Source organism: Oryctolagus cuniculus, chromosome 15 (assembly GCF_964237555.1).
Source record: "Oryctolagus cuniculus chromosome 15, mOryCun1.1, whole genome shotgun sequence".
Taxonomy (NCBI): domain Eukaryota; kingdom Metazoa; phylum Chordata; class Mammalia; order Lagomorpha; family Leporidae; genus Oryctolagus; species Oryctolagus cuniculus.
In genome coordinates, this window is record NC_091446.1 from 78,771,421 (window position 1) to 78,792,625 (window position 21,205).

A 21,205-nucleotide genomic window follows, 5' to 3' on the forward strand; every position below is an offset into this window, starting at 1 on the left:
CATACATCTCCGTCCAAATCAGGATGAAGCAAAACAGGCTGGGAATAACGTGTGTCAAGGTCACATTCTCCAGAGCCCCTTTGCCAGCAACAGGGTCTGTATCAAGTCATCCGTGGGTTAACTGAGGGTCTACTTGTAAAGTTCATGGCTGAATTTCCCCAAGCTGGGGCACAGCTTGTGAGTTTGTGGTCCAGCCTATCAGGGAATATAAAATGCATGTTTTTGCTTGGACCTGAAATGAGAATTGCACCATGCTGAGCTGGGTCACCTTGACATTCAGCACGAGGGCCAGGCTGGTCTCTGCTGGCTTCCTGGGACACTGGACTCTCTGGGGGCTCTGAGGAGGCAGACTCTTCACCTCTTCATTGCCAGGCTTGTGTAATCTGCGCCATCTACATCAGTGGGATGCTTGGATGACTGAGAGTGACATCTGCTTCCCCTAGGGAACTCTGGGGGAGTTGGCCAGATCTTCTGCATCTCCCTTGCAGATGTGGTCCAGGAAACACTGCAGGAAAACCCCCACAGCCCAGAGCTGAAGCACATTGGCTGTGGCAGCCCCCAGGGTCTCTCAGCACTCAGGGTAAACTGACCGCAGGCCAAGCCTGCACCGCCATAGGCCTGTTGTTGACTAGGGTGGAGATGGCCATCATATCCTCTGTCTGAGGCTGCAGACACAGTCCACTCTCGGGCCATATTTCTTTCTTTGAAAAATGTTATTCATTTAAGAGGTAGAACAAGAAGGAGAGAGAGAGAGAAAGAGAGAGAGAACCAGCATGGAAATCTGCAGGTACCCCAAATGCCCAGGAGTATGGGGAAGGGCCTGGGCCAGGCTGAAGTCCAGAGCTGGGAACACAACCAGGCCTCTCACGTGGGTGGCAGGAGCCCAGTGACGAGCTGTCACTGCTGAAAATGCATCAGCAGGAAGCTGGAGTCAGGAGCCAGAGCCAGGTACCAAACCCAGGCGCTGTGATGTGGGACCCAGCATCTGAACTGGCATCTTAACCAGCAGGTCAAGGACCCACCGTCTGCTGGAGCTCCCTCGTGACAGTGGTCATGAGGGAATGTTCCCAGTGCGTTGTCGAGGTTAGGAAGGAGGGCTAGGAAGAGGGTGGGCAGGCACGTCCCCTGCTCCGAAGGCCCCGCCGGGGTGGCGGCTGCCCTCCTGCTGCTGTTCTCCGTGCTTGGGTCCCTTCTCTTGAATTCAGATGCAGGGGCAGGTGTGTGAGGGAGGAAGCATCTGCCCTAAGAGAAGCACAGGCCTGGGTACAAATCCTGCCTTTGTCTCACTGCCTGGAAACCCTGAATAGATTCCTCCCTCCTCAGCTACCCCATGCCTGCCGTGGTCCCCCTTCCCATTGCTGCACCTAGGTGACATGGATCCGGCATGGATGGTGTGGCTCAGTCACTGATGTGATCCTTTGAGGGGACCAGGAGATGCAGCAGACACTGGATGGGTGAGGTTTGCTGCCAGCGTTACACACAAAACACTGGTTTATGGTGAACTTTTACATAAGGAGGAGTACACTGTAAAAGAAGGCTGACGTGTCAGTATGGTAAACACTAAACCAGGAACATAGGTGTTGATTTTATTATCAAGTATTATGTACTGTTCATAATTGTATGCAGTTTAGTTTTTTTTTTATTTTAAAGATTTTATTTATTCACTTGAGAGGCAGAGTTACAGACTCTTCCATCCGCTGGATCACTCTAAATGGCTGGAGTGGCTGGAGCTGGGCCAATACAAAGCCAGGAGCCAGGAGCCTCCTCCAGGTCTCCCACGTGGGTGCAGGGGCCCAACACTCGGGCCATCTTCTACTGCTTTCCCAGGCCACAGCAGAGAGCCAGATTGGAAGAAGAGCAGCCGGGACTTGAACCAGTGCCCATGTGAGATGCCGGCAGTACTCCATTATAGCCTTGTGGGACTGCTGTCTTTGTGTGGTCCATCGCTGCCTGGGACATTGTGGTAACTGTATATGTCGCGACTCATCCATGGGTCCAGAGCTTTCTGGAATAAAGTCCAGAAGAAAACAGACAGGTTCTTGTCCTAAAAGAGCTGATATTGTAGTCAAGGGAAGGCAGACAATGAATGGGGAGCTGTGCCTCCAGTGAGTCCAGGATTAGTGTCGAGAGAGAGAGAGAGAGAGAAAGAGAGAGAGAGAGAAAAGCAAAGAGGACAGGAAGCAAGGACTGTGAGAGCAGGTGCATGGTGAGAGGTTGTTCAGGTCGTTCAAGGCAGGATGTATTGAGAAGATGGCATTGCAGTAGCAGCTTGGGGGAGCATGGGAGTGATGCCGGCCGAGGCTTGGGGAAAGGTCTGTTCACACAGAGGAAATGACTCCGGGGCAACTCGGCTCTCTGGGGACAGCAAAATGGCCTAGAGCAGCTAGGATGGAGCACAGTGGAGAGAGCAAGTGCAGAACCGTGGGCATTGTGCTAGGGGCTGTCTTGCAAAGAGCACAGGCATGTAAAAGAGGGTACATCCAGGATCTGGTGGAAGAGCAGGCCTGTCTGAGTATCCGGCCACTCCAACTCCTGACTCCAGCTTCCTCCTAACAGAAGAATGGGTAATGAATACCAACAAACAGGCAACTTGCGAAAGTTGGTTAATAAGTGCTCAAAACTGTCTGAACCTTGCCAACCACCAAAGAAAAGTTACTAGAACAAAATAGTGTCCACCTATCAGAATGACAGGTGATGGGCTGGTCGAGGGCAGATGTCAGGAGCCAGGAACTCAATCCAGATCTCCCCCGTAGGTGGCAGGAACCCAGTGACTTGAGCCATCCCTGCTGCCTCCCAGGGTTGCTGCCGGCAGGAGGCTGGAATCAGGAACTGGAGCTGGGAATCGGACCCAGGCACTCCAACGTGGGATGTGGGCTTCTTAACCTGCATCTTAACTATGAAGCCAAATGCCCACCCCCAGGAGCTTTTCTGAATGGGAAGAGCAGACTGTACAACAGTGCATGTGAGACCCCGCGTTTGGAGAGACAGCTCTCGACTTCCACTTCTCCTGAATGCAAACACACCCAGAACACTCTCGAGGGAAATTCTCCACAATGCTAACAGTAGCTCTCTTGGAACAGTCCGACCATGATATTTTTTCTTTGCCTCTTTGCATGTTCCTTTTTTTTTTCTACAATGAAGGTGGATTGGTTGGGGTGGGTGCTAAGTTTCTTAAACATCAGCCAATACATGCAAACATGTATGATACATGAATATACTCATGGGAAAAAATAAGGCCTGGTCTATTTGTAAAGATGACAGTGGAGATGGGATAAAAGCTGCACATCAGTCAGGCAGAGCTAGCCGCCATACACTGGGCGGTGGCCCTCATTCCATCTTCCTGCCCCCCACCCTGCATGGGCACCTGCACACCCCTGCTCCAACATCCGTCTCCCCTCACAAGTGCCTGCCTGGGCTGCTCTGGGGCAGCTGGCCACTGCCTTCCTGCTAGTGCCTGCTGAGAGGCAGATGGGCTCCTTGTAGCAAGGCTATGGGGCCTTGGAGACCTCTCTCCTGCTTGAGAACCTCTGCACTAACCCAGAAGGCGGCCTATCCCACACAGCTGTGCTTCACTGGGCAAGGTGCCAATTACCGGAGGGACACCAGCAGGGAGAACTTGATGGTCACAGGGTTGCACACAACAGAACCTGCTGGAATTTTATTAAAGAATGCCAGGGAGCTCACAGACTCTGAGAAAGGCCGGAGACCCTGGTTTGGTTGCCAGAAGGCCGGGTAGATCACTGAAACCCCACTGCCACATGGCTCTGGCAGTACAACCCTGCTACCATGTCCGTCATTGGACTCCCACAAACGAACTGAGTGCCAGAAACCCCCTGTTTGAGGAGCCAGTGCTCCACTCACATTTAGCTTTGATCCTATCTCAACTTCCATCTTTACAGAGGCAACCAGCTCCCCTCCCCTTTCCTCCCCTCCCCACCTCTCCCTTCTCTCTCTCTCTCTCTCTCTCTCTCTTTCTCAGAGGCAGCCAACTCTGCAGCTCTGCATGAGAGCAGGAAGTGAACCTACCCTGCATTGGGTGCTGAGCCTGGATTTGGGGGGAGTTGAGGCTGGCACTGGGGCAGATCGCCTGGCCAGCTCTACAGACCTCTGTGGAGCCACTGGCTGAGTCTGAGCTCTCATCTGTGGACAGAGGGGAACCAGTGATTGGATCTCAGACACTAGGGAGCTCCAGGGGTGGGGGTGGGGGATCACATGGTATCATGGCCTCCACTGTGTCCACCCAAAATCCATGGATTGAAAAGTAGCCCTCAGGACCTCAGAATATGATTGCATTGGACATATGGCTGCCTCTAAGCAGGTGATTAAGGAGCGATGAGATAGTCAGGGTGGGCCCTAATTGGATAGGACCAGGGTTGCTATAGGAAGAGGGAATGGGTACCATGGGAAGAGACAGCAAGAGGGCGAGCCTCTGCAGACCAAGAACAGACCCGCATCTGCCTCACTGCCTGACTCTGGATTGATTCCCAGTCCCCAAAACCATGAGCAAATAAATGACTGTGGTGCAAGCCGCCTAGTCCATTCTATTCTGTCCCGGCAGCCTGAGCAATACATAGCTAATACACCAGGTGGTTCTGCCCGTCGCCACTCCTGAAAGGCCATCGTGAGGGTGAGCAGGGATTCTTCAAAGGAGATCATTCTTGAGCAGCGCGAAAGAAGGCTGGGATGACACAGCAGGGAGCCAAGACTGAAGACTCTGGGCCAGCATTGTGGCTCAGCATCAAAGCTGCTGCCTGTGATGCCAGCATCACATAGGGGCACTGGTTCAAATCCCAGCTTCTCCACTCCTGATCCAGCTCCCTGCTAATGCACCTGGAAAGGGCTGGGCCCCTTCCACCCACATGGGAGGGACAGATGGAGTTCTAGGCCCCTGGCTTTGACCTGGCTCAGTCCTGATTGTGTGGTCATTTAGGGGAGTGAACCAGCACATGGAAAATCTCTTTCTCCTCTCTGTAACTCTGCTTTTAAAATAAATTAAAAATAATAATTTTTTTTAAAAGAAGACTCAGCAAGAGCTTTAGAAAGTTCAAATGGACTAGGCTGGTGCCACGGCTCAATAGGCTAATCCTCCACCTGTGGCACCAGCACCTCAGGTTCTAGTCCCGGTCGGGGCGCCGGAATCTGTCCCGGTTGCTCCTCTTTCAGTCAAGCTCTCTGCTGTGGCCAGGGAGTGCAGTGGAGGATGGCCCAAGTGCTTGGGCCGTGCACCCGCATGGAGACCAGGAGAAGCACCTGACTCCTGGCTCCGGATCAGCATGGTGCGCTGGCCGCAGCACACCGGCTGCAGGGGCCATTGAGGGGTGAACCAACAGAAAAGGAAGACCTTTGTCTCTCTCTCTTACTGTCCACTCTGCCTGTACAAAAATTAAAAAAAAAAAAAAAACTTTAGAAACTTGAACTTTAGAAAGGTCAAGGCCAAGTGGACAGAGCCACATGGCTTGTCAAGGGGAAGCTGTGCTCCCGGCCCTGGAACACTGCTGCTCTCTCCTGCCACACTCTAAAGGCAGTGCCAACTGGACCATAGCTGCAGGCCTGGTGGGCCAGGGTGGGGGACGGCGTTGATTCCTTGGGCTGTTCTTACTCCTTCACAAAACCCAGCTTCATGACCTGGCTCTCGGGGCTGGCATTTCTGGACTTCCATTTCTTTGTTCATAAAATCAAGTAAGAAGGTGTCACATGCCCAGCTCAGAGTGACGGCTCTGTGAAGGGCAGTGCTCTCCTCCCCCACCCTTTCAGGTCAAGGGGAAATGCAGTTGGGGTGGGGACAAAGGTAAACACTTATTTGGGGTGGAGGCTTGCTTTATGAATCATCGTAACTCAGCTGATCGCAGCCCTCTGCAAACACTTGAGGTGTTCTTGGCGTGTTACTTTCTTGAATGATGTTGCGTGGTGCTGGTGGCGGGGTGGCGGGTGTGTGTGTGTGTGTGTGTGTGTGTGTGTGTGTAATTGTCCCTTCCTATATAAAAGTGTGGCCTGACTTGTCCTGGATGCACCTGTCTGTAAGGAACCCTGCTCACCACAATGGTAGGTAACTGAGTGGGTACATAGAGACCAGAAAGGAGGGGGGAAGTGTCTTCCTTATTTCACTTCTACTTGTACTGGAGCTCACGGGGTGCATTTAATGGTGAGTGGACCTAGTTAGGAATCTATTGCCATGTGACTTGGCAATTCAACGTGTAGAGTAGAAAAAGGGTGTGGGGACTCTGGGAAATCCTAACGAGTTCCCTAAGATCTGAGTTGCTCTAGAAACTCTGGGGTTCAGTGAGGTCTCTGGTGTCTCTGATTCTTGGGGCCTATTTGAGTGGCTGGTGAGATGGAATGCAATGCCGGACCAATCATTGCACCATTTTATAGATAAACTGAGCCTGGGGACTGGAAGAGACTACAAGCCTATAGGGGAGCTGAGTGCAAAGCCAGGGGTTGCTCTCTGCAGCAGGATCGCCTGGGAAACCTTGAAAAATACTGACAGGAGCTCCCAGACACTCGGATGTAATTGGTCTGCAGTGAGAACAGGGTTTTTGTTTTTTAACATTTATTTACTTATTTTAAAGGTCAAGGTCTACAGAGAGAGGGAGAAGAAGAGAGAGAGAGAATCTTTCATCTGCTGTTTCACTCCCCAAAGGGACTGGGCCAGGCTGAAGCCAGAAGTCTGGAACTTCATCCGGCTCTCCCATTGAGTGGCAGGTGCCCAACTACTTGAAGGGCCACCCTCTGCTGCTTTCCCAAGCACATTAGCAGGGAGATGGATTGGAAGTGGAGCAGCCAGGACTCAAACCATGACCCTATGTGATGCCAATATTGCAGGTGGAGGCTTAACCCCCTGCCCCACAACACCAGCTCCTATCTTATTAATTTGAAAGGCAGAGTGACAGAGAGAAGTGGAGAGACAGAAAGAGCTCTTCCATCCATTGGCTCACTCTCCAAATATCTGCAGCAGGCAAGGCTGGGCCAGGCAAAGCCAGGAGCCTGGAGCTTCATCTAGGTCTACCTATGTGGGTGGCAGGAACCCAGGCACATTAGCAGGGAGGTGGATCAAAAGTGGAGCAGCTGGGATTCAAACCAGCACTCTGATAGAGGATGTCCCAAATAACACCTTAACTTACTGCACCACAGTGCCAGCCCCCAGATCCCTTAGTCCGTGAACTCATGAATGCTCCGCCCACATGACCTAATCACCTCGGGGGGGGGGGGGGTCCTACCTGTTAGTGCCTTCCCATCTGGGTTGAATTGTTACAGGAGTTTGGGTGACGGCATTCAAAGCATAGCATGCACGCAAGACAAACTAACTTTTGGGTGGGGCCGGGGAGCGGGCTGTTTCTGAGACACTGTCACCTGGGTAATGCACCCTCTTAGTAAGGTGATCTCGCGTGGGTCACTGTCATTCAGTCTCGTGCATCTCCAGCACCCCCAGGAGTCACATCCTGCAAAGTCTTCATCTCCCTGAGTGCCCCAGGTCCTGCCACCACCAGCCCCGCCCACTTGCCAGGTGCTTTTCTGAATCATCCCTGGTTCTGAACCAGCTCTGTTCTTGGGCGAGTGGTGTTTTTCCATTTCCCACTGCTATGGGGAGGAGTCTTTTCTGAAGATCAAGTCTGGGAAGTGAAGAAGTGAAGATTGGCATTGTAAACCGTGTTAAGGAGTTTGATGCACGCTCTCAAATTGCGTGCCCTAACCACTGTTCCAGCGGACTGGCCCTTGTGCCTCTCACATCTCACCCATGCGTCTGTTTCCCTCCGGGTGTTATAAATTAAATGGTTATTCTCACCATACCATTATGGTTCTATTTTATACACATTTTACATTTGTTTTGTTTTCAGTAAGTTGAACTTTTTCTCGTGCTTGCTCATCATGTTTCATTGTGTCTATGCATGGGTGTGAAACGCCTTTTTTTTTAAAAAAAAAAAAGATGTATGTATTTATTTGAGATGTGGAGTTACAGTGAGAGAGAGAGACAGAGAGAGAGGTATTCCATCCAGTGAGAGAGAGAGACAGAGAGAGAGGTATTCCATCCACCGGTTCACCCCACAAATGGCTGCAACTGCTGGAACTGGGCAGATCTGAAGCCAGGAGCCAGGAACTTCTTCCAGGTCTCTCACGTGGGTGCAGGGGCCCAAAGATTTGGGCCATCCTCCACTCTTTCCCAGGCCACAGCAGAGAGCTGGATCATAAGAGGAGCAGCTGGGACTCAGACTGGTGCCCATATGCGATGCTGGCACTGCAGGCGGAGCTTAGCCCACTACGCCACAGCACTGGCCCCAAAATGCCATTTTTATACTAAAATGTTTTTCTTTTTCTATGAGATGACAGTCTTCCTGTAATGATACTATTTTCCAAATCTGATATCTTTTTAATTTTATTTATATTTTTGCAATTTTTTACATACTCAAATCTATTTTTTTCATACTGCATATGATAAATATTTGCCAATATTTTCTGTGGTTATTTTATTATCTTGTAAACATTTGAGCCTTGAATCCTTTTCAAGCTTCTTACATTGTGGCAACTAAAGTAAGAAACTTGTTTCTTCCCCACACAGTGCCTCACTTGTTCTAAAACCATTTAATGAATCATTACTCTCCTCAAAGACCATGCTTATTTTATAACAAACTTTCATACAGATTTATGAGTACTTTCTGAGTTCTCTATTTGGTTATGTATATTTGCACTTCTATTCTTTTTAATTTATTTTATTTTTTATTTTTATTATTTTTTAAGATTTATTTATTTATTTGAAAGGCAGAGTTACAGAGAGGCAGATGGGGAGAGAGAGAGAGAGAGAGAGAGAGAGAGAGAGAGAGAGAGAGAGAGGTCTTCCATCTGCTTGTTCACTTCCCAGATGGCTGCAACAGCTGGAGCTAGGCCAATCTGAAGCCAGGAGCTTCTTCCAGGTCTCCCACGTGGGTGCAGGGGCCCAAGTTGGGCTCAAGGACTTGGGCCATCTTCTACTGCTTTCTCAGGCCGTAGCAGAGAGCTGGATTGGAAGTGGGGCAGCTGGCACTCAAATTGGCCCCCATATGGGATGCCAGCACTGCAGGCGGTGGCTTTACCTGCTATGCCACAGAGCCAGCCACAGGCTAACAACTTTTAAGTGTCACAGGTTTTAAGGATTCTGCAGAAACAACAACAACAACAACAACAAAAAAAAAAAAAAAAAAAAAAAAAAAAAGAAGAAGAAAAAACCCTGTAGTTTAGAACACACAGAAGTTTGTGCATTTTAGTTAATGTACTTTGTAACCTAAGTTATTGCAGGATAATTCTGTCATGTATCCTGTTTGTATTTGTTGGTGTAGTTCTCATGACAGACTACACACATTTTTGTCAATCTGTACTTTTTTCAAATATTGAAAACCTTATTTTTTAATTCTTTGCATTTTTCAATTACAGAAAAGCACTTCAAGTTTTTTATTTGTGAACATTACATATAAAGCCTTTAAAACACATAACTTCAGTGCAAAAAGAGAAAGTACAAGGTGGGAGTTGTGGCACAAGAGGATTCAACTGTGGATTACCAGGCCAGTGTCCCGTGTCCAGTGCTGGCTCGGGTCCAGGCTGCTCTGCTTCTGACCCAGCTTCCTGCTAACGCTCCTGGGAAGGCAGTGGAAGGTGTCTCAGGTACTTGGGCTCCTGCCACCTATATGGGAGACCCAGGTGGAGTTCCTGGCTCCTGGCTTCAGCCTGGCCCAGCCCCTGCTGTTGGGGCCGTGTGAGGAGTGAACCAGCAGATGGAAGGTCTCTCCCTCTCTCTCTCTCTCTCTCTCTCTGTCACTCTGCCTTTCAAATAAATATTCTTAAGTACTCTCACCCCATCTTTGTTTTTAGAAGATTCCTGGGGATTATCATTTTAAAGTTAGTTTGTGCAGTTTATCTAGGAAAGATGACAAGCGTAACCTGATCCTTCTCCTTGTCCTTGATTTCAGCCTAGATCGGTTGGTCTGTTCATATGGTCGGCAGCGATGCCTTTGTCATCTAGAAAATGAAAAAAATCATCTGATCCTCATGCTCACAGCTTTGCTTGCACCTGTCTTTCCTCTGGGACCCCCAGCTGACCCAGCTAGCCCAAGAAAGCCCCAGCCAGAGTCTCTTCCCCTTTATCTCTTCCTGAAACTCTTCCACCCCTTCTCTCTTGCAGATTCTTGCTAAAAACGACCCTACCCAGAAAGGCTTCCCCGACCGCTCTGTGATAAGTAGCACATGGGCATCATAGCTCCAGGACCTTGAACTCACAACTCAGTCTTTCTTTGGCTCATGCTCTGCACTTGCACAGGTCTTGCTCCATGAGGGTGGCAGCTCCATCTTTGCACACCTGCCAGGACCCAACCCTCTGGGTTCATTCATGCTCCGTCTTCACTCCTCTTCATGTTACAGAACACTCTGCTGGGCAGCCTTGTGGTCTTCGCCAGCCTCTTGGTGTTGTGCAACACGCAGTGCTATGTCGAACTCTACGACAAGAACCCGGAGGATCCCCCTGATGGTGAGTCCCCATTCTCCAGCGTTGATTATGTCACTGCAGCCTGGGAGATGTGACCTGTGCACTGGTGCTGAACACCTTTGAATCTGCATAAGAAAGAAGGTCAGGGCAAATATAGAGATGGTGTCAAAAGGATTCCAACTTAACCCTAGCTAGGTGAGAGTTGACTTTTTTCTTCTTTTGAAACTTACCAGCACTCAAGTCCCATCCAATCTAAAACCAGGTAGGCAAATGAGAATCACTGGGGTGTGAGCTGCACATTAAAAGCTCCTTGATGGGGTGAGCATTTGGCTTAATAGTTACACTGTGGCTTGGGACCCTGTATCCCATACTAAAGTGCCTGGGTTCAAGTCCCAGCTCTGCTACCAATTCTAGCTTCCTGCTGTTGTGCGTCCTGGGAGGCAGCAGATGACGGCTCAATTCATTGGGTCCTTGCAGCTCATGTGGGAGACCTGGATGGAGTTCTGGGCTCCCAGCTTTGGCCCTGGGCCACACCAAGGTTGCTGTGGGCATTTAGGGAGTGAATCAGCAGATGGGAGCACCATATGTTGCTCAAAAATAAAATAGAATAAAAGCTCCTTATTTGACTATGAAGTGGGGCACAGCCCTGGGTCAGTGGCTCTGCAGGCAGATGTGGGAGTCTGCATGTCTCATGCCACCCCAGGTGATGTTGCAACTGGTCCTTCCAGGACACTGGGACCACATGGATGCAAAGCAGAGGATTGTACACTTGGTTAAACATTTGAATTCTTGGGGAGTTTGGTTTTTTTTTTAAGATTTATTTATTTTATTTGAAAGAGTTACACAGAGAGGAAAGGCAGAGAGAGAGAGAGAGAGAGAGAGAGAGAGAGAGAGAGAATCTTCCATCTGCTGGTTCACTTCCCCAATGGCTAAACTGGCTGGAGTTGGGCTGATCCAAAGTCAGGAGCCAGGAGCTTCTTCCAGGTCTCCCACGTGGGTGCAGGGGCCCAGGGACTTGGGTCATCTTCCACTGCTTTCCCTGGCCACAGCAGAGAGCTGGATTGGAAGGGGAGCAGCTGGGACTCAGACTGTGCCCATATGGGATACCGGCGCTTCAGGCCAGGGCATTAACCCGCTGCACCACAGCGCCAGCCCCGGGGAGTTTCTTAAACATGTGGTGGCCTGAGCTTCACACCCAGAGACTCTGATTTCCTTGCTCTGGGGTGGGTCCCAGATGTAAATTTTTTTATTTCAAATTTTCCATTATCTATTTTGTTTATTTGATAGGAAATGGAACAGGGAGAGAAAGAGACGGAGACAATGAGCTTCCAAACCCTGACTGGTCCACTCCTGAGATAGCCCAAATGCCCACCTCCAAGTGTTCAATTTTAAAAAAATTATCTTATGTATTTTAAAGGCAGAGTTACAGAAAGAGAGGAAGGGACAGAGAGAAAGTATGAGAGTGGGGAGAGAGAGATGTTCCACCCACTGGTTTACTTCTCTGAGTTTCCCCATGTTGAGTGCCAGGGGCCCAACTAACTGAGCCATCTTCCACTGCTTCCCCAAGCACATTAGGAGGGCACTGGGTAGGAAGTAGAGCAGCTGGGACTCAAAGTGGCACCCATGTGGGATGCCGGCCTCTCACAGGTCCCTGTAGGTGGCTTTGAAGTGCCCAGTATGTGTCACATGTTCACCCAGGGTTAGGGACCGCCGATGAAAAACATAGGGAGGTGCTGTGCTGAGGTATTTCTGCAGAGAGAAGCCAGCAGGAGAGAACTTGGTCCCACAGAGCCCCATGCTTGTCCTAGCTGTCTGATTAAAGAGGAGGGCTTTATATCTCCAAATGTCTGTCCGGAAATAAAACCTGCAGGGATTCAAGCTTTGTGACAAAACGTCACCAACGGCAGGTTCTGCATGGCAGCACCTTTCCCGGACACCATGGTCACACGGCAGGGGGCTGGCCTTCCTGTCCTCATGTGCCCTGCTCCCGCCAATGCTCCTGATGACGTCGCTTGTGTTGTCTTAGAATGCAGGGACCTTGATGGAGTCACACACAAGCTGAACGTGGAGTGGAAGACTGAGAACTGTTACACATGTAATTGTGATGAGACTGGAATTCATTGCTGCAACACGTGAGTCACGCGGGTAGTGACGGAGAGAGGAACAGCACTGCTCCTTCTTTGAAAACCGTGTTATTTTGGGGCATCCTTGTTTGTTTTAAATAGGCTTTTTTATAGGCATTTTTAAAGAGCCTCTTAGATTCCCAGCAAAATTGAGCAGAGCTAGAGCGATTTCTCATACACCTCTGCCCCCATACATGCACTGTCTCCCTGTTAGCAGTGTCTTCCACCAGCGGTGCATTGGTTACTGACTGACCTCACATGGACTCATCCTTGTCACCCAGTGGCCACAGTTCACATTCACTCTTGATGTGGTGGTGGGGGTTGAGGGATGGAAGTCATTTTCAGTCCTATTTCTTTTATTCTTTATGTAATTACACACACACACACACACACACACAGAGAGAGAGAAACAGAGAGAGAGAGACAGAGAGAGAGATCTCCCATGTGTCAGTTCACTCCCTAAATGCCTTCCTTCCAAGACTGGGTCAGGGAGCCAGGAACTGAATCCAGGTCTGCCAGACTCCCATGTGGGTGGCGGGGACCCAAGGACTTGAGCTCTCACTTGCTGTTTCCCGGAGTGTGTATTAGCAAGAAGCTGAAATCTTGAACTGGGACCCCAACCCAGGGACTCCAACATGGAATGCAGGCAATCCCAGGGGTATCTTAACCACTAGGCTGAATGCCCACTCCTCTCTTCCTTCTTTGGCTTGTGGTGGAATACGTAGCACATTAAACGTACCGTTTCAGCCATTTGTAAGTATACACTTCAGTGGCGTTAAATAAATTCATTGTGGCTGCCACCCCCCCGCCATGCCCTTCATCCTGAAGAACTGGGATTCTGCACCCAGTCAACACTGCCCTCGCAGGGGCTGGTGCTGTGCTGCAGCGGGTTAACACCCTGACCTGAAGCGCTGGCATCCCATATAGGCGCAAGTTCTAGTTCGGGCTGCTCCTCTTGCAATCCAGCTCTCTGCTATGGCCTGGGAGAGCAGTAGAAGATGGCCCAAGTCCTAGGGGCCCTGCACCCGTGTGGGAGACCTGGAGGAGGATCCTGGCTCCTGGCTTCAGATTGGCGCAACTCCGGTGGTTGTGGCCGGCCATCTGGGGAGTGAACCAGTGGATGGAAGATCTTTCTCTCTCTCTCTACCTCTCTGTAACTCTGTCTTTCAAATAAATAAAATAAATCTTAAATTTAAAAAAAAACACTGCCCTTGGGGCTTGGCAAACACCATCTGTCTCTATGAATTTGACTGTTCCAGGCTCCACATGTAAGTGGAATCATGCATGTGTTTGTCCTCTTGAGACTGGCTTCTTCACAGAGTGTGGTGTCCTCCGAATTCACCCATGTTGTGGCCGGTATCAGAATTTCCTTCCTATTTGAAGGTGGACTAACACTTCATTCTGCACATTTTGCTTAGCCATTCGTCTGCTGGTGTACACTTGGCTGCTTCAGTTTTATTTCCTTTATGTTGCTTTTGGAACTTGGTCAACGCCTTCTCTTTAAAAAGTATCTGTTTTATTTATTTGAGAGACAGGTAGAGCGAGCTGCCGCCTGCTGGCTCACTTCCCAGATGTCTGCTACGTCTGGGATTAGGCCAACAGATGCTGGGAGTGGGAACCAATCCTTGTTGGTGGCAAGGCTCAGCCACTTGAGCCACCGCTGCTGTCTCCCAGGGTGTCCATTCTCGGGAAGCTGGAATTGAGAGCAGAGCTGCCTTCAACCCACTACTCAAATGTGCGATGCGGCCACTCAGCCAGCAGCTTAGCCTCTAAGCCCCCAAATGCCCACCCCAGTTTCCTTATTCTTTGTTTAAAAGATTTATTTATTGGGGCTGACACTGTGGTGTAGGAGGTTAAGTCTCCACCTGCCATGCTGGCATTCCATATGAGCGCCAGTTCAAGTCCCAGCTATTACACTTCTGTTCCAGCTTCCTGCTAATGGCCAGGGAAAGTAGTGGAGGATGACCCACGTGCTTGGACCCCTGCACGCACATGAGAGACCTGAATGAAGCTCCTGGTTCCTAGCTTTGGATTGGCCCAGCTCCAGCCCTTGCGGCCATTTGGGGAGTGAACCAATGGATGGAAGATCTCTCTGTCTCTCCCTGTAACTCTGCCTCTCAAATAAATAAATATTTTTAAAAATATTTATTAAAATATAAAATACATAATACATAATTTATATTATCATATTTATTTATTTGAGAGGCAGAGTTACAGAAAGGAGGGAAGAGAGAGAGAAAGAGAGAGAATCATCCCTTGGTTCACTCCCCAAATGATTACAATATCAAGGGCTGGGCCAGGCCAAAACCAGGTGTCTGGAACTTCATCTGGGTCTCCCAAGCACTCAGGTCATCTTCTGCTGCTTTCCTAGGCCATTAGCAGAGAGCTGGATGGGAAGAGGAACAGCCGGAACTTGAACCAGATGCCCATATGCAGGTGTCACTTCTCCCTGCTGCAGCACAGCGCTGGCCACAGTATCATTAGCCTTAAATCTCTGTATCCAGAGGGGTTCTTGGAGACAGGAAAGCCTATGCAGTGGTCGATGTTATTGGAGAAGCTGGCCCAGCCATCGGTGCAGCCTTGGCCTTGGCCACTAGGAGGAGCAGGCGGTGCTGGATGTGAGGTGTAAGGAATGAGGGCGCAGTGTGTGTACCTTGTGCTGTCAACCCTATGTTGTGCTGCTGGGAGTTCTACCCACGTCAGCTCAAAGGTCATGCAAATGTGTTCTGCTGGGGTGCTGTGGACACCAAAGTCTAGACTGGGGAGGAGACAACACAAAATACCCACAGGTCTGTCCACACCAGCCACCCTACTCCTAGCCCCCTGCCCTAATCCATCTGCCATCCACATCAGCTCTGGCCTATGGTGTTTCACAAGCACGTAAGTGGCCTTGACGGGAGCACGTGTGTAAAGCAGCTTTCCCACGCTTGCTGGTCACAGAGTCCTCTGGGAGGCCAGGTGAAATGCAGATTCCTGGGCCCTACCCCAGAGCCATGGAACCTGAATTTTCTAAAAAATATTTTTATTTATTTATTTGAGAGGTGGAGTTACAGACAGAGAGAAGGAGAGACAGAATGAAAGGTTTTCCATCCGCTGGTTCACTCCCCAGATGGCCACAATGGCCAGGATTGGGCAGATCTGAAACCAGGAGCCAGGAGCTTCTTCCAGGTCTCCCACATGGGTGCAGGGGTCCAAGTGCCACCTTCTTTTGCTTTCCCAGGCATATTAGCAGGGAGCTGGATCAGAAGTGGAGCAGCAGGGACTTGAACTGACGTCCATATGGGATGCTGGCGCCACAGGCAGAGGTTTAGGCTACTATGCTGCAGCACCAGCCCAGGAACCTGCATTTTAACCAGGGCTTCCAAGAATCTGATGACAACTCCAGGGAGTAGGGGAGTGATCTTCTGACCCAAACCAGAACACTTGAATCTCATTGAAGTTCGCGTGGCTGGCAAGTGCCACTCACATTTGTGAAGCAGGTGCCAATGCTAAGTACGTACTGGAACAAAAGGCATATGGAACCGGGCCTCCAGCTGGCTGCCCGCCCAGAGCAGGCTCCCAGGCATCTACTGGCTGGGGCACTGTGTGTTCCATTTGAATCTTGATGTTGTGGCCCAGAACCTTGAATTCGCCCTTGTGTCGAGGGTCAGCAGGACCCTGGTGTGCCTGGCTGGGTTAAGGGCTGGTGAACTGTGCCTTACTCCCACCGAGGGCACCTCTGTGGTGGCATCCCCATCCCATCAGTGCTGTATCATCACGTCCCATCCATGGGACCCTCTTCTAAGGTTCCCATGGACCCCAAGTAGAAAGCAACCAGGGCTGCCCCAGGCAGTGAGGTGGGAGGAGCCTCGATGCAGGAGTCTCAGTGAGCTTACTCAGCTCTGGCTTGTTGCATGCATTTGGGAAGTGAACCAGCAGGTGGAATCGCTCCCTCCCCCCATATCTCTGCCTCTCAAAAGATAAAAATCCATTTGCTCAGCAAACACGTCAGGCCTTCTCTGTGTCAGTTCTGAGCGCCCTGAGCCTGGAATGGCAACTAGCACGTGGTTGGGGTGAGGGTACCCTCTCCCTCTCTGCTGCTATGTTGCCTGTCCACAGGAAGTATGCTCACTTCTCTCTGCTGCTCAGAATCAACCCCTTCCCTGGAATTGCTCCATTGCTTACCAAGTTCGTTTTTCTCATGAACTCCTCTCTCTCCCTCTCCTGACCAGAGCAAAATACAGATTTTGATTAAACTTTCTTTGGGAGAATTTCCTGGATCCTTGCACCTTACTTGAGACACAGGTAGATTTCCAAGTGGCAGTAGCAGTGGAGCCTGGGGCTGGAGGCCCAGGCAGAGGCTGCCCCCATCAGGGGGTGGGAGATCTCCTGGCCTCCCCACCTCCCAGCCCCTGCTCTCTGACCGCAGTGAAGGAGTGAGCTGTGGAGGCAAAGGCCCAAGGTCATCCAGCCCCCAGCGCTGAGACACCCCTAATGTTCCAGTTTTCCCTTCTCATTCTCTCTTTAGCTGTTTCAGCTACAGAATTGGGTCAGATTTAAATGAAAATATGCATCCAGTAATATGCCCTTTGCCCTGCAACTTGTACCTGCACACAGACAACAGAATTACACAATTTAATTTCTACTAAAAACTTGTAAAAAAAAAATCTCACCTAGGGGCCAGCATTGAGATGCAGCAGGTTAAACTGCTACTTGGGACACCCACATTTCATACTGGAGTGTTGTTTCCAGTCCTGGCTGCTCTAGTTCCAGTACACTTGGGAGAGAGCAGATAACAGAGCAAGTGCTTGGGGTCCTGACTCCCATGTGAGAGACCCAAATGGAGTTCCAGGCCCCTGGCTTTGGCCTGGCCCAGATCTGGCTGTGGGGGCATCTGGGGCAGTGAATCAGCAGATGGAACCTCTCTCTCTGTGTTGCTCTGCCTTTCAAGTAGATGAAAACCAACAGACTTTTAAAAAAATAAGAATATCTCTTGAACAACAACCACTTTCCTTTTTAATGTTTTGTATTGTGGTAAAAATCTATATGACCAAACATTTACCAGTTTCACTGCTTCAAAGTGTACAATTCAGGGCGGTGAAGTTCATGCACAGCCAGAGGCACCCATCACCGCCATTTCTAGAACTTTCCAGGGACTCCAAACCTAAACTCCCCATGTATGGAGTCCTACCTCCCCCTCCTCCTCCCCCAGTCCCTGAGAACAACTAATCTACTGTCTCTGTGGATGTGCCTAGTGTAGATCTTTCTTGGAAATGGAATTTCACAACGTTTATCTTTGTGCACTCTGTGTATTTCACTCAGCAGCACGTTTGCAGAGTTCATCCGTGTTGCAGCCTCTTTCAGTAATCCCTTCCTTTTGGAGCCTGAAAAATATTTTGTGTTATAGGAATAACCTATTTTACTTCTGTTTCTGTGCTGACGGACCTGTGGGTTATCTGCACCTCTTGGCTATAGTGTGTGCTACTCTACAGTATGGTTGAGTCCCTGCTGTCAGTTCTTTGGGGGCGTATACCTGGGGTGGAGTGGCTGGGTCTCATAGTGTGTATTTTCTTTTTAACTCTTTGAGAAACTGCCCATCTGTTTTCCACAGTGGTCACGACATTCACATTCCATCCTGTAAGCAACCATATTTTTTAACTTAAAATATTGTTGGATTCAATTTTATCAGTAAGCATTCTTTTAAAAAAGTTATTTATGTATTTGAAAGGCAGTTACAGAGAGAAAGGGAGAGAGAGAGCAAGAGAGATCTTCCATCCAGTGGTTCACTCCCCAAATGGCCACAGCAGCCAGGCTGGGCCAGACCAAAGCCAGGAGCCAGGAGCTTCTTTCAGCTCTCGGGCCATCTTCCACTGCTTTCCCAAGTGCATTAGAAGGAAGCTGGATTGGAAGTGGAGCAGCCAGGACTTTGAACTGGTGCCCACATGGGATACTGGCATCACAGGTAGTGGTTTAACCCTCTACACCACAACACTGGTGCCCAAACAACCATTTTTAACATTAAAAGTTTCAGTAATAATTTCCCAAGTTTTCAGTATAAAACATAGTAATTACAGCACTATTGGAAAGTATAGGAATAAAATATATTTATAATCACACACAACAATTAGTATCTTATCCTGATTTCCTTCTAACTCCTTTTTTTGTTTTGTTTTAAATATTTATTTATCTGAAAGGCAGAGTTATAGAGATGGAGAGAGAGGAGGGAGAGGAGAAAGAGAGAGAGAGAGAGGCCAACCATCCACTGGTTCACTCCCCAGATGTCCACAACAGCCAGAGCTGTGCTGATCCGGAGCCAGGAGCTTCCTCCAGGTCTCTCACGTGGGTGCAGGGGCCCAAGGACTTGGCATCTTCTACTACTTTCCAAGGCCACAGCAGAGAGCTGGATCAGAAGCAAGCATCGAGGCCGCCTGGCTTCAGATCAGCATGGTGCGCCAGCCACAGCGCACCGGCCGCAGTGGCATTGCAGGGTGAACCAACAGAAAAGGAAGACCTTTCTGTCTCTCTCTCTCACTGTCCACTCTGCCTGTCAAGAAAAAAAAAAAAAAAGAAGAAGAAGAAGAAGTAGAGCATCCAGGACTCAAACCGGCACCCATATGGGATGCCGGCCCTGCAGGTGGTGGCTTTACCTGCTATGTCACAGCGCCAGCCCCCCAACTCCTTTCTACACTTTTTGTTTTTTACATGACAGATACCAAACTCTAGGTTGCAATTGTGTAGTCTGGGTTTTCCACTCAATAGTCTAGCATTAACACTCACGCACCTCATCAAAACTCTTGCAAACATTCAAGCTAGTCATTCGTTAGTCTTCAAACAGATTCAGTGCTGAACCCCAGCGCTGAAGTCAAGTCTCGAGCATTTGCTTCCACTCGCGTGCAGCATGAGCCAGCAGGAGATTGGTGTGCGAGTGCCCTGACACCACTGGCCCAGAGGGAGCGCCATCCTCAGGTGTCTTGGGAGGAGTCAGGCAGTTGAGATAGAAGAAAGACCCTGGCTTTGTTGGTGGCCAGTTGAAAGGAAAGTGAGGGTCATCTTTTGTCACAGAGGGTGGTGGGGAGCGGCTGTGTGTATGCACCTTTTGGGCAGAGACAGTTTAAATTTAGGGTTTACGCATGAGCTTCAAGGGACCAATGGGCCCCCAAATTATTTGCCCCACTGAATGTGGGGGTGAATATTCTGAGGGAGATGGTCCCCAGTCTTCAACTCCTTCCTGGGCCCCATGACCCCAGCCTGGAGTGGCTCTCTTTGCTCCTGTGGGTTGAGATGGCTCCTCTTCTAACTTCCTTCCTGCCAAGCTTGGGACAACCTGACCACTTCCTGAACAGGAACACCAGGGACAGCCAGGCTGGAGCCACCTGCCTGGCCCCAGAGCAGCCCAGGCCTGCCTCTGGGGCTATCAGAACTCCTGGCCATGCTGGGCAGGCCAGACGGACTGCGCGATGGATGGCAGGGATGGTTTGTATGACTGCAGAATGGGCAGGTGCAGGTGCCCCGGGGGCCACGCTGTGGGGCTGACAGCAAAGGGTGCCATCCCATTGATGATGGCGGTTGCAAGGTGGGAGGAGAGGATCCACTGCAGTGTGGCCCTGGCTGGGCTGGGGTGGGGGTAGCATGGGGGAGTCTTTTCCTGTCTAACAGGGCTTGGTTTTTCTCGATGACAGTGCTGCCATCCCCGGAGGTTTTGATACCACAAAGTGCAAGACGATCTTCCACAAGGACACTTGCAGCTACTCCGTGGTGGAGCTGGAGAACCCGGACAAGGAATGTCCAGTCAGCTCGTGGATCCTGTGAAGAGCTAGTGGGCCCAGGTCCTCCCGCGGGCCCGGACAGCCCGATGTACAGCCCTGCTTATCAGTAAAGCATGTGTGGAGCAATCACTCAGCTGTGTATGCATTGATTGCGCATTTTAAAGCATGTGAACTGAAGAGAAGAAAAGTGGAATAAAGGTTATGCCCATGTGCCCGCACGCAGCGTCCCCTGTCCCAGCGCCGGGGCACCCCTGTGGTTTCTGCCTGCAGCCTGCTCTCTGCTGGGCAATGAACACAGTCTATGCATCTTTGTGATGAGATGGATCCTTTCCCTGTTTGGGGGTGTTTGTGTTTTTCCTCCCTTCCCCTTCATGGGTGAGGGGCCTCTCTCTCTGCTGTGGCTCCCCACAGGCTGCAGTGGTTGCCTGAGGATAGAACAGGTCAGAGCAAGGCAGCCGGGAGAAGTGTCCAAGACCTGGTGCAGCACAGGGTTGAAGAGGCCAAGGCTGAGAGGGTGTGGCCTGAGGGAGCCAGGGCTGATGGGTTGTGGCCTGGGGGAGCCTGGGCTGAGGACCTGGCCTGGGGCAGCCAGGGCTGAAGGGGTGTGGCCTAGGAGCAGCGGGGGCTGAGGGGCACAGCCTGGGGAGTGAGGGCTGAAGGGCGTGGCCTGGGGCAGCCAGCTCCCCTCGCAGACCACTGAAAACAGTGACTTAACAACGCACTGTCAACTTCTGTTCAGCTGGGCCAGGCGGTGAAGGGGCACTGGCTGGGTGTACGTGACAGGTCATCAACAAGCCACTGGCCATCGGCCTCACAGCATGTGGGCAGCTGATAAAGAACATTCTCTCCCCTCTGGCCCGGCCCCATCTGTGCAAACAGGCCGCGTGGAC

At 50.4% G+C, this 21,205-nt stretch overlaps 1 protein-coding gene across 29 annotated transcripts in view; it reads left to right on the forward strand.

Moving 5' to 3' along the window:
- Nucleotides 1-20,615, forward strand: part of LOC100350807 (uncharacterized) — a 110,217-nt gene extending 89,602 nt beyond the window's left edge. For 28 of the 29 annotated variants that reach the window (XR_011382511.1, XR_011382514.1, XR_011382512.1 and 25 more), the window contains 3 exons: nucleotides 10,384-10,489; nucleotides 12,474-12,579; nucleotides 20,229-20,615. The gene's annotated coding sequence lies outside the window, so the exon portion shown is untranslated. The other variant, XM_070058025.1, reaches the window with a different exon arrangement.
- The last annotated feature ends 590 nt before the right edge of the window (nucleotides 20,616-21,205 follow it).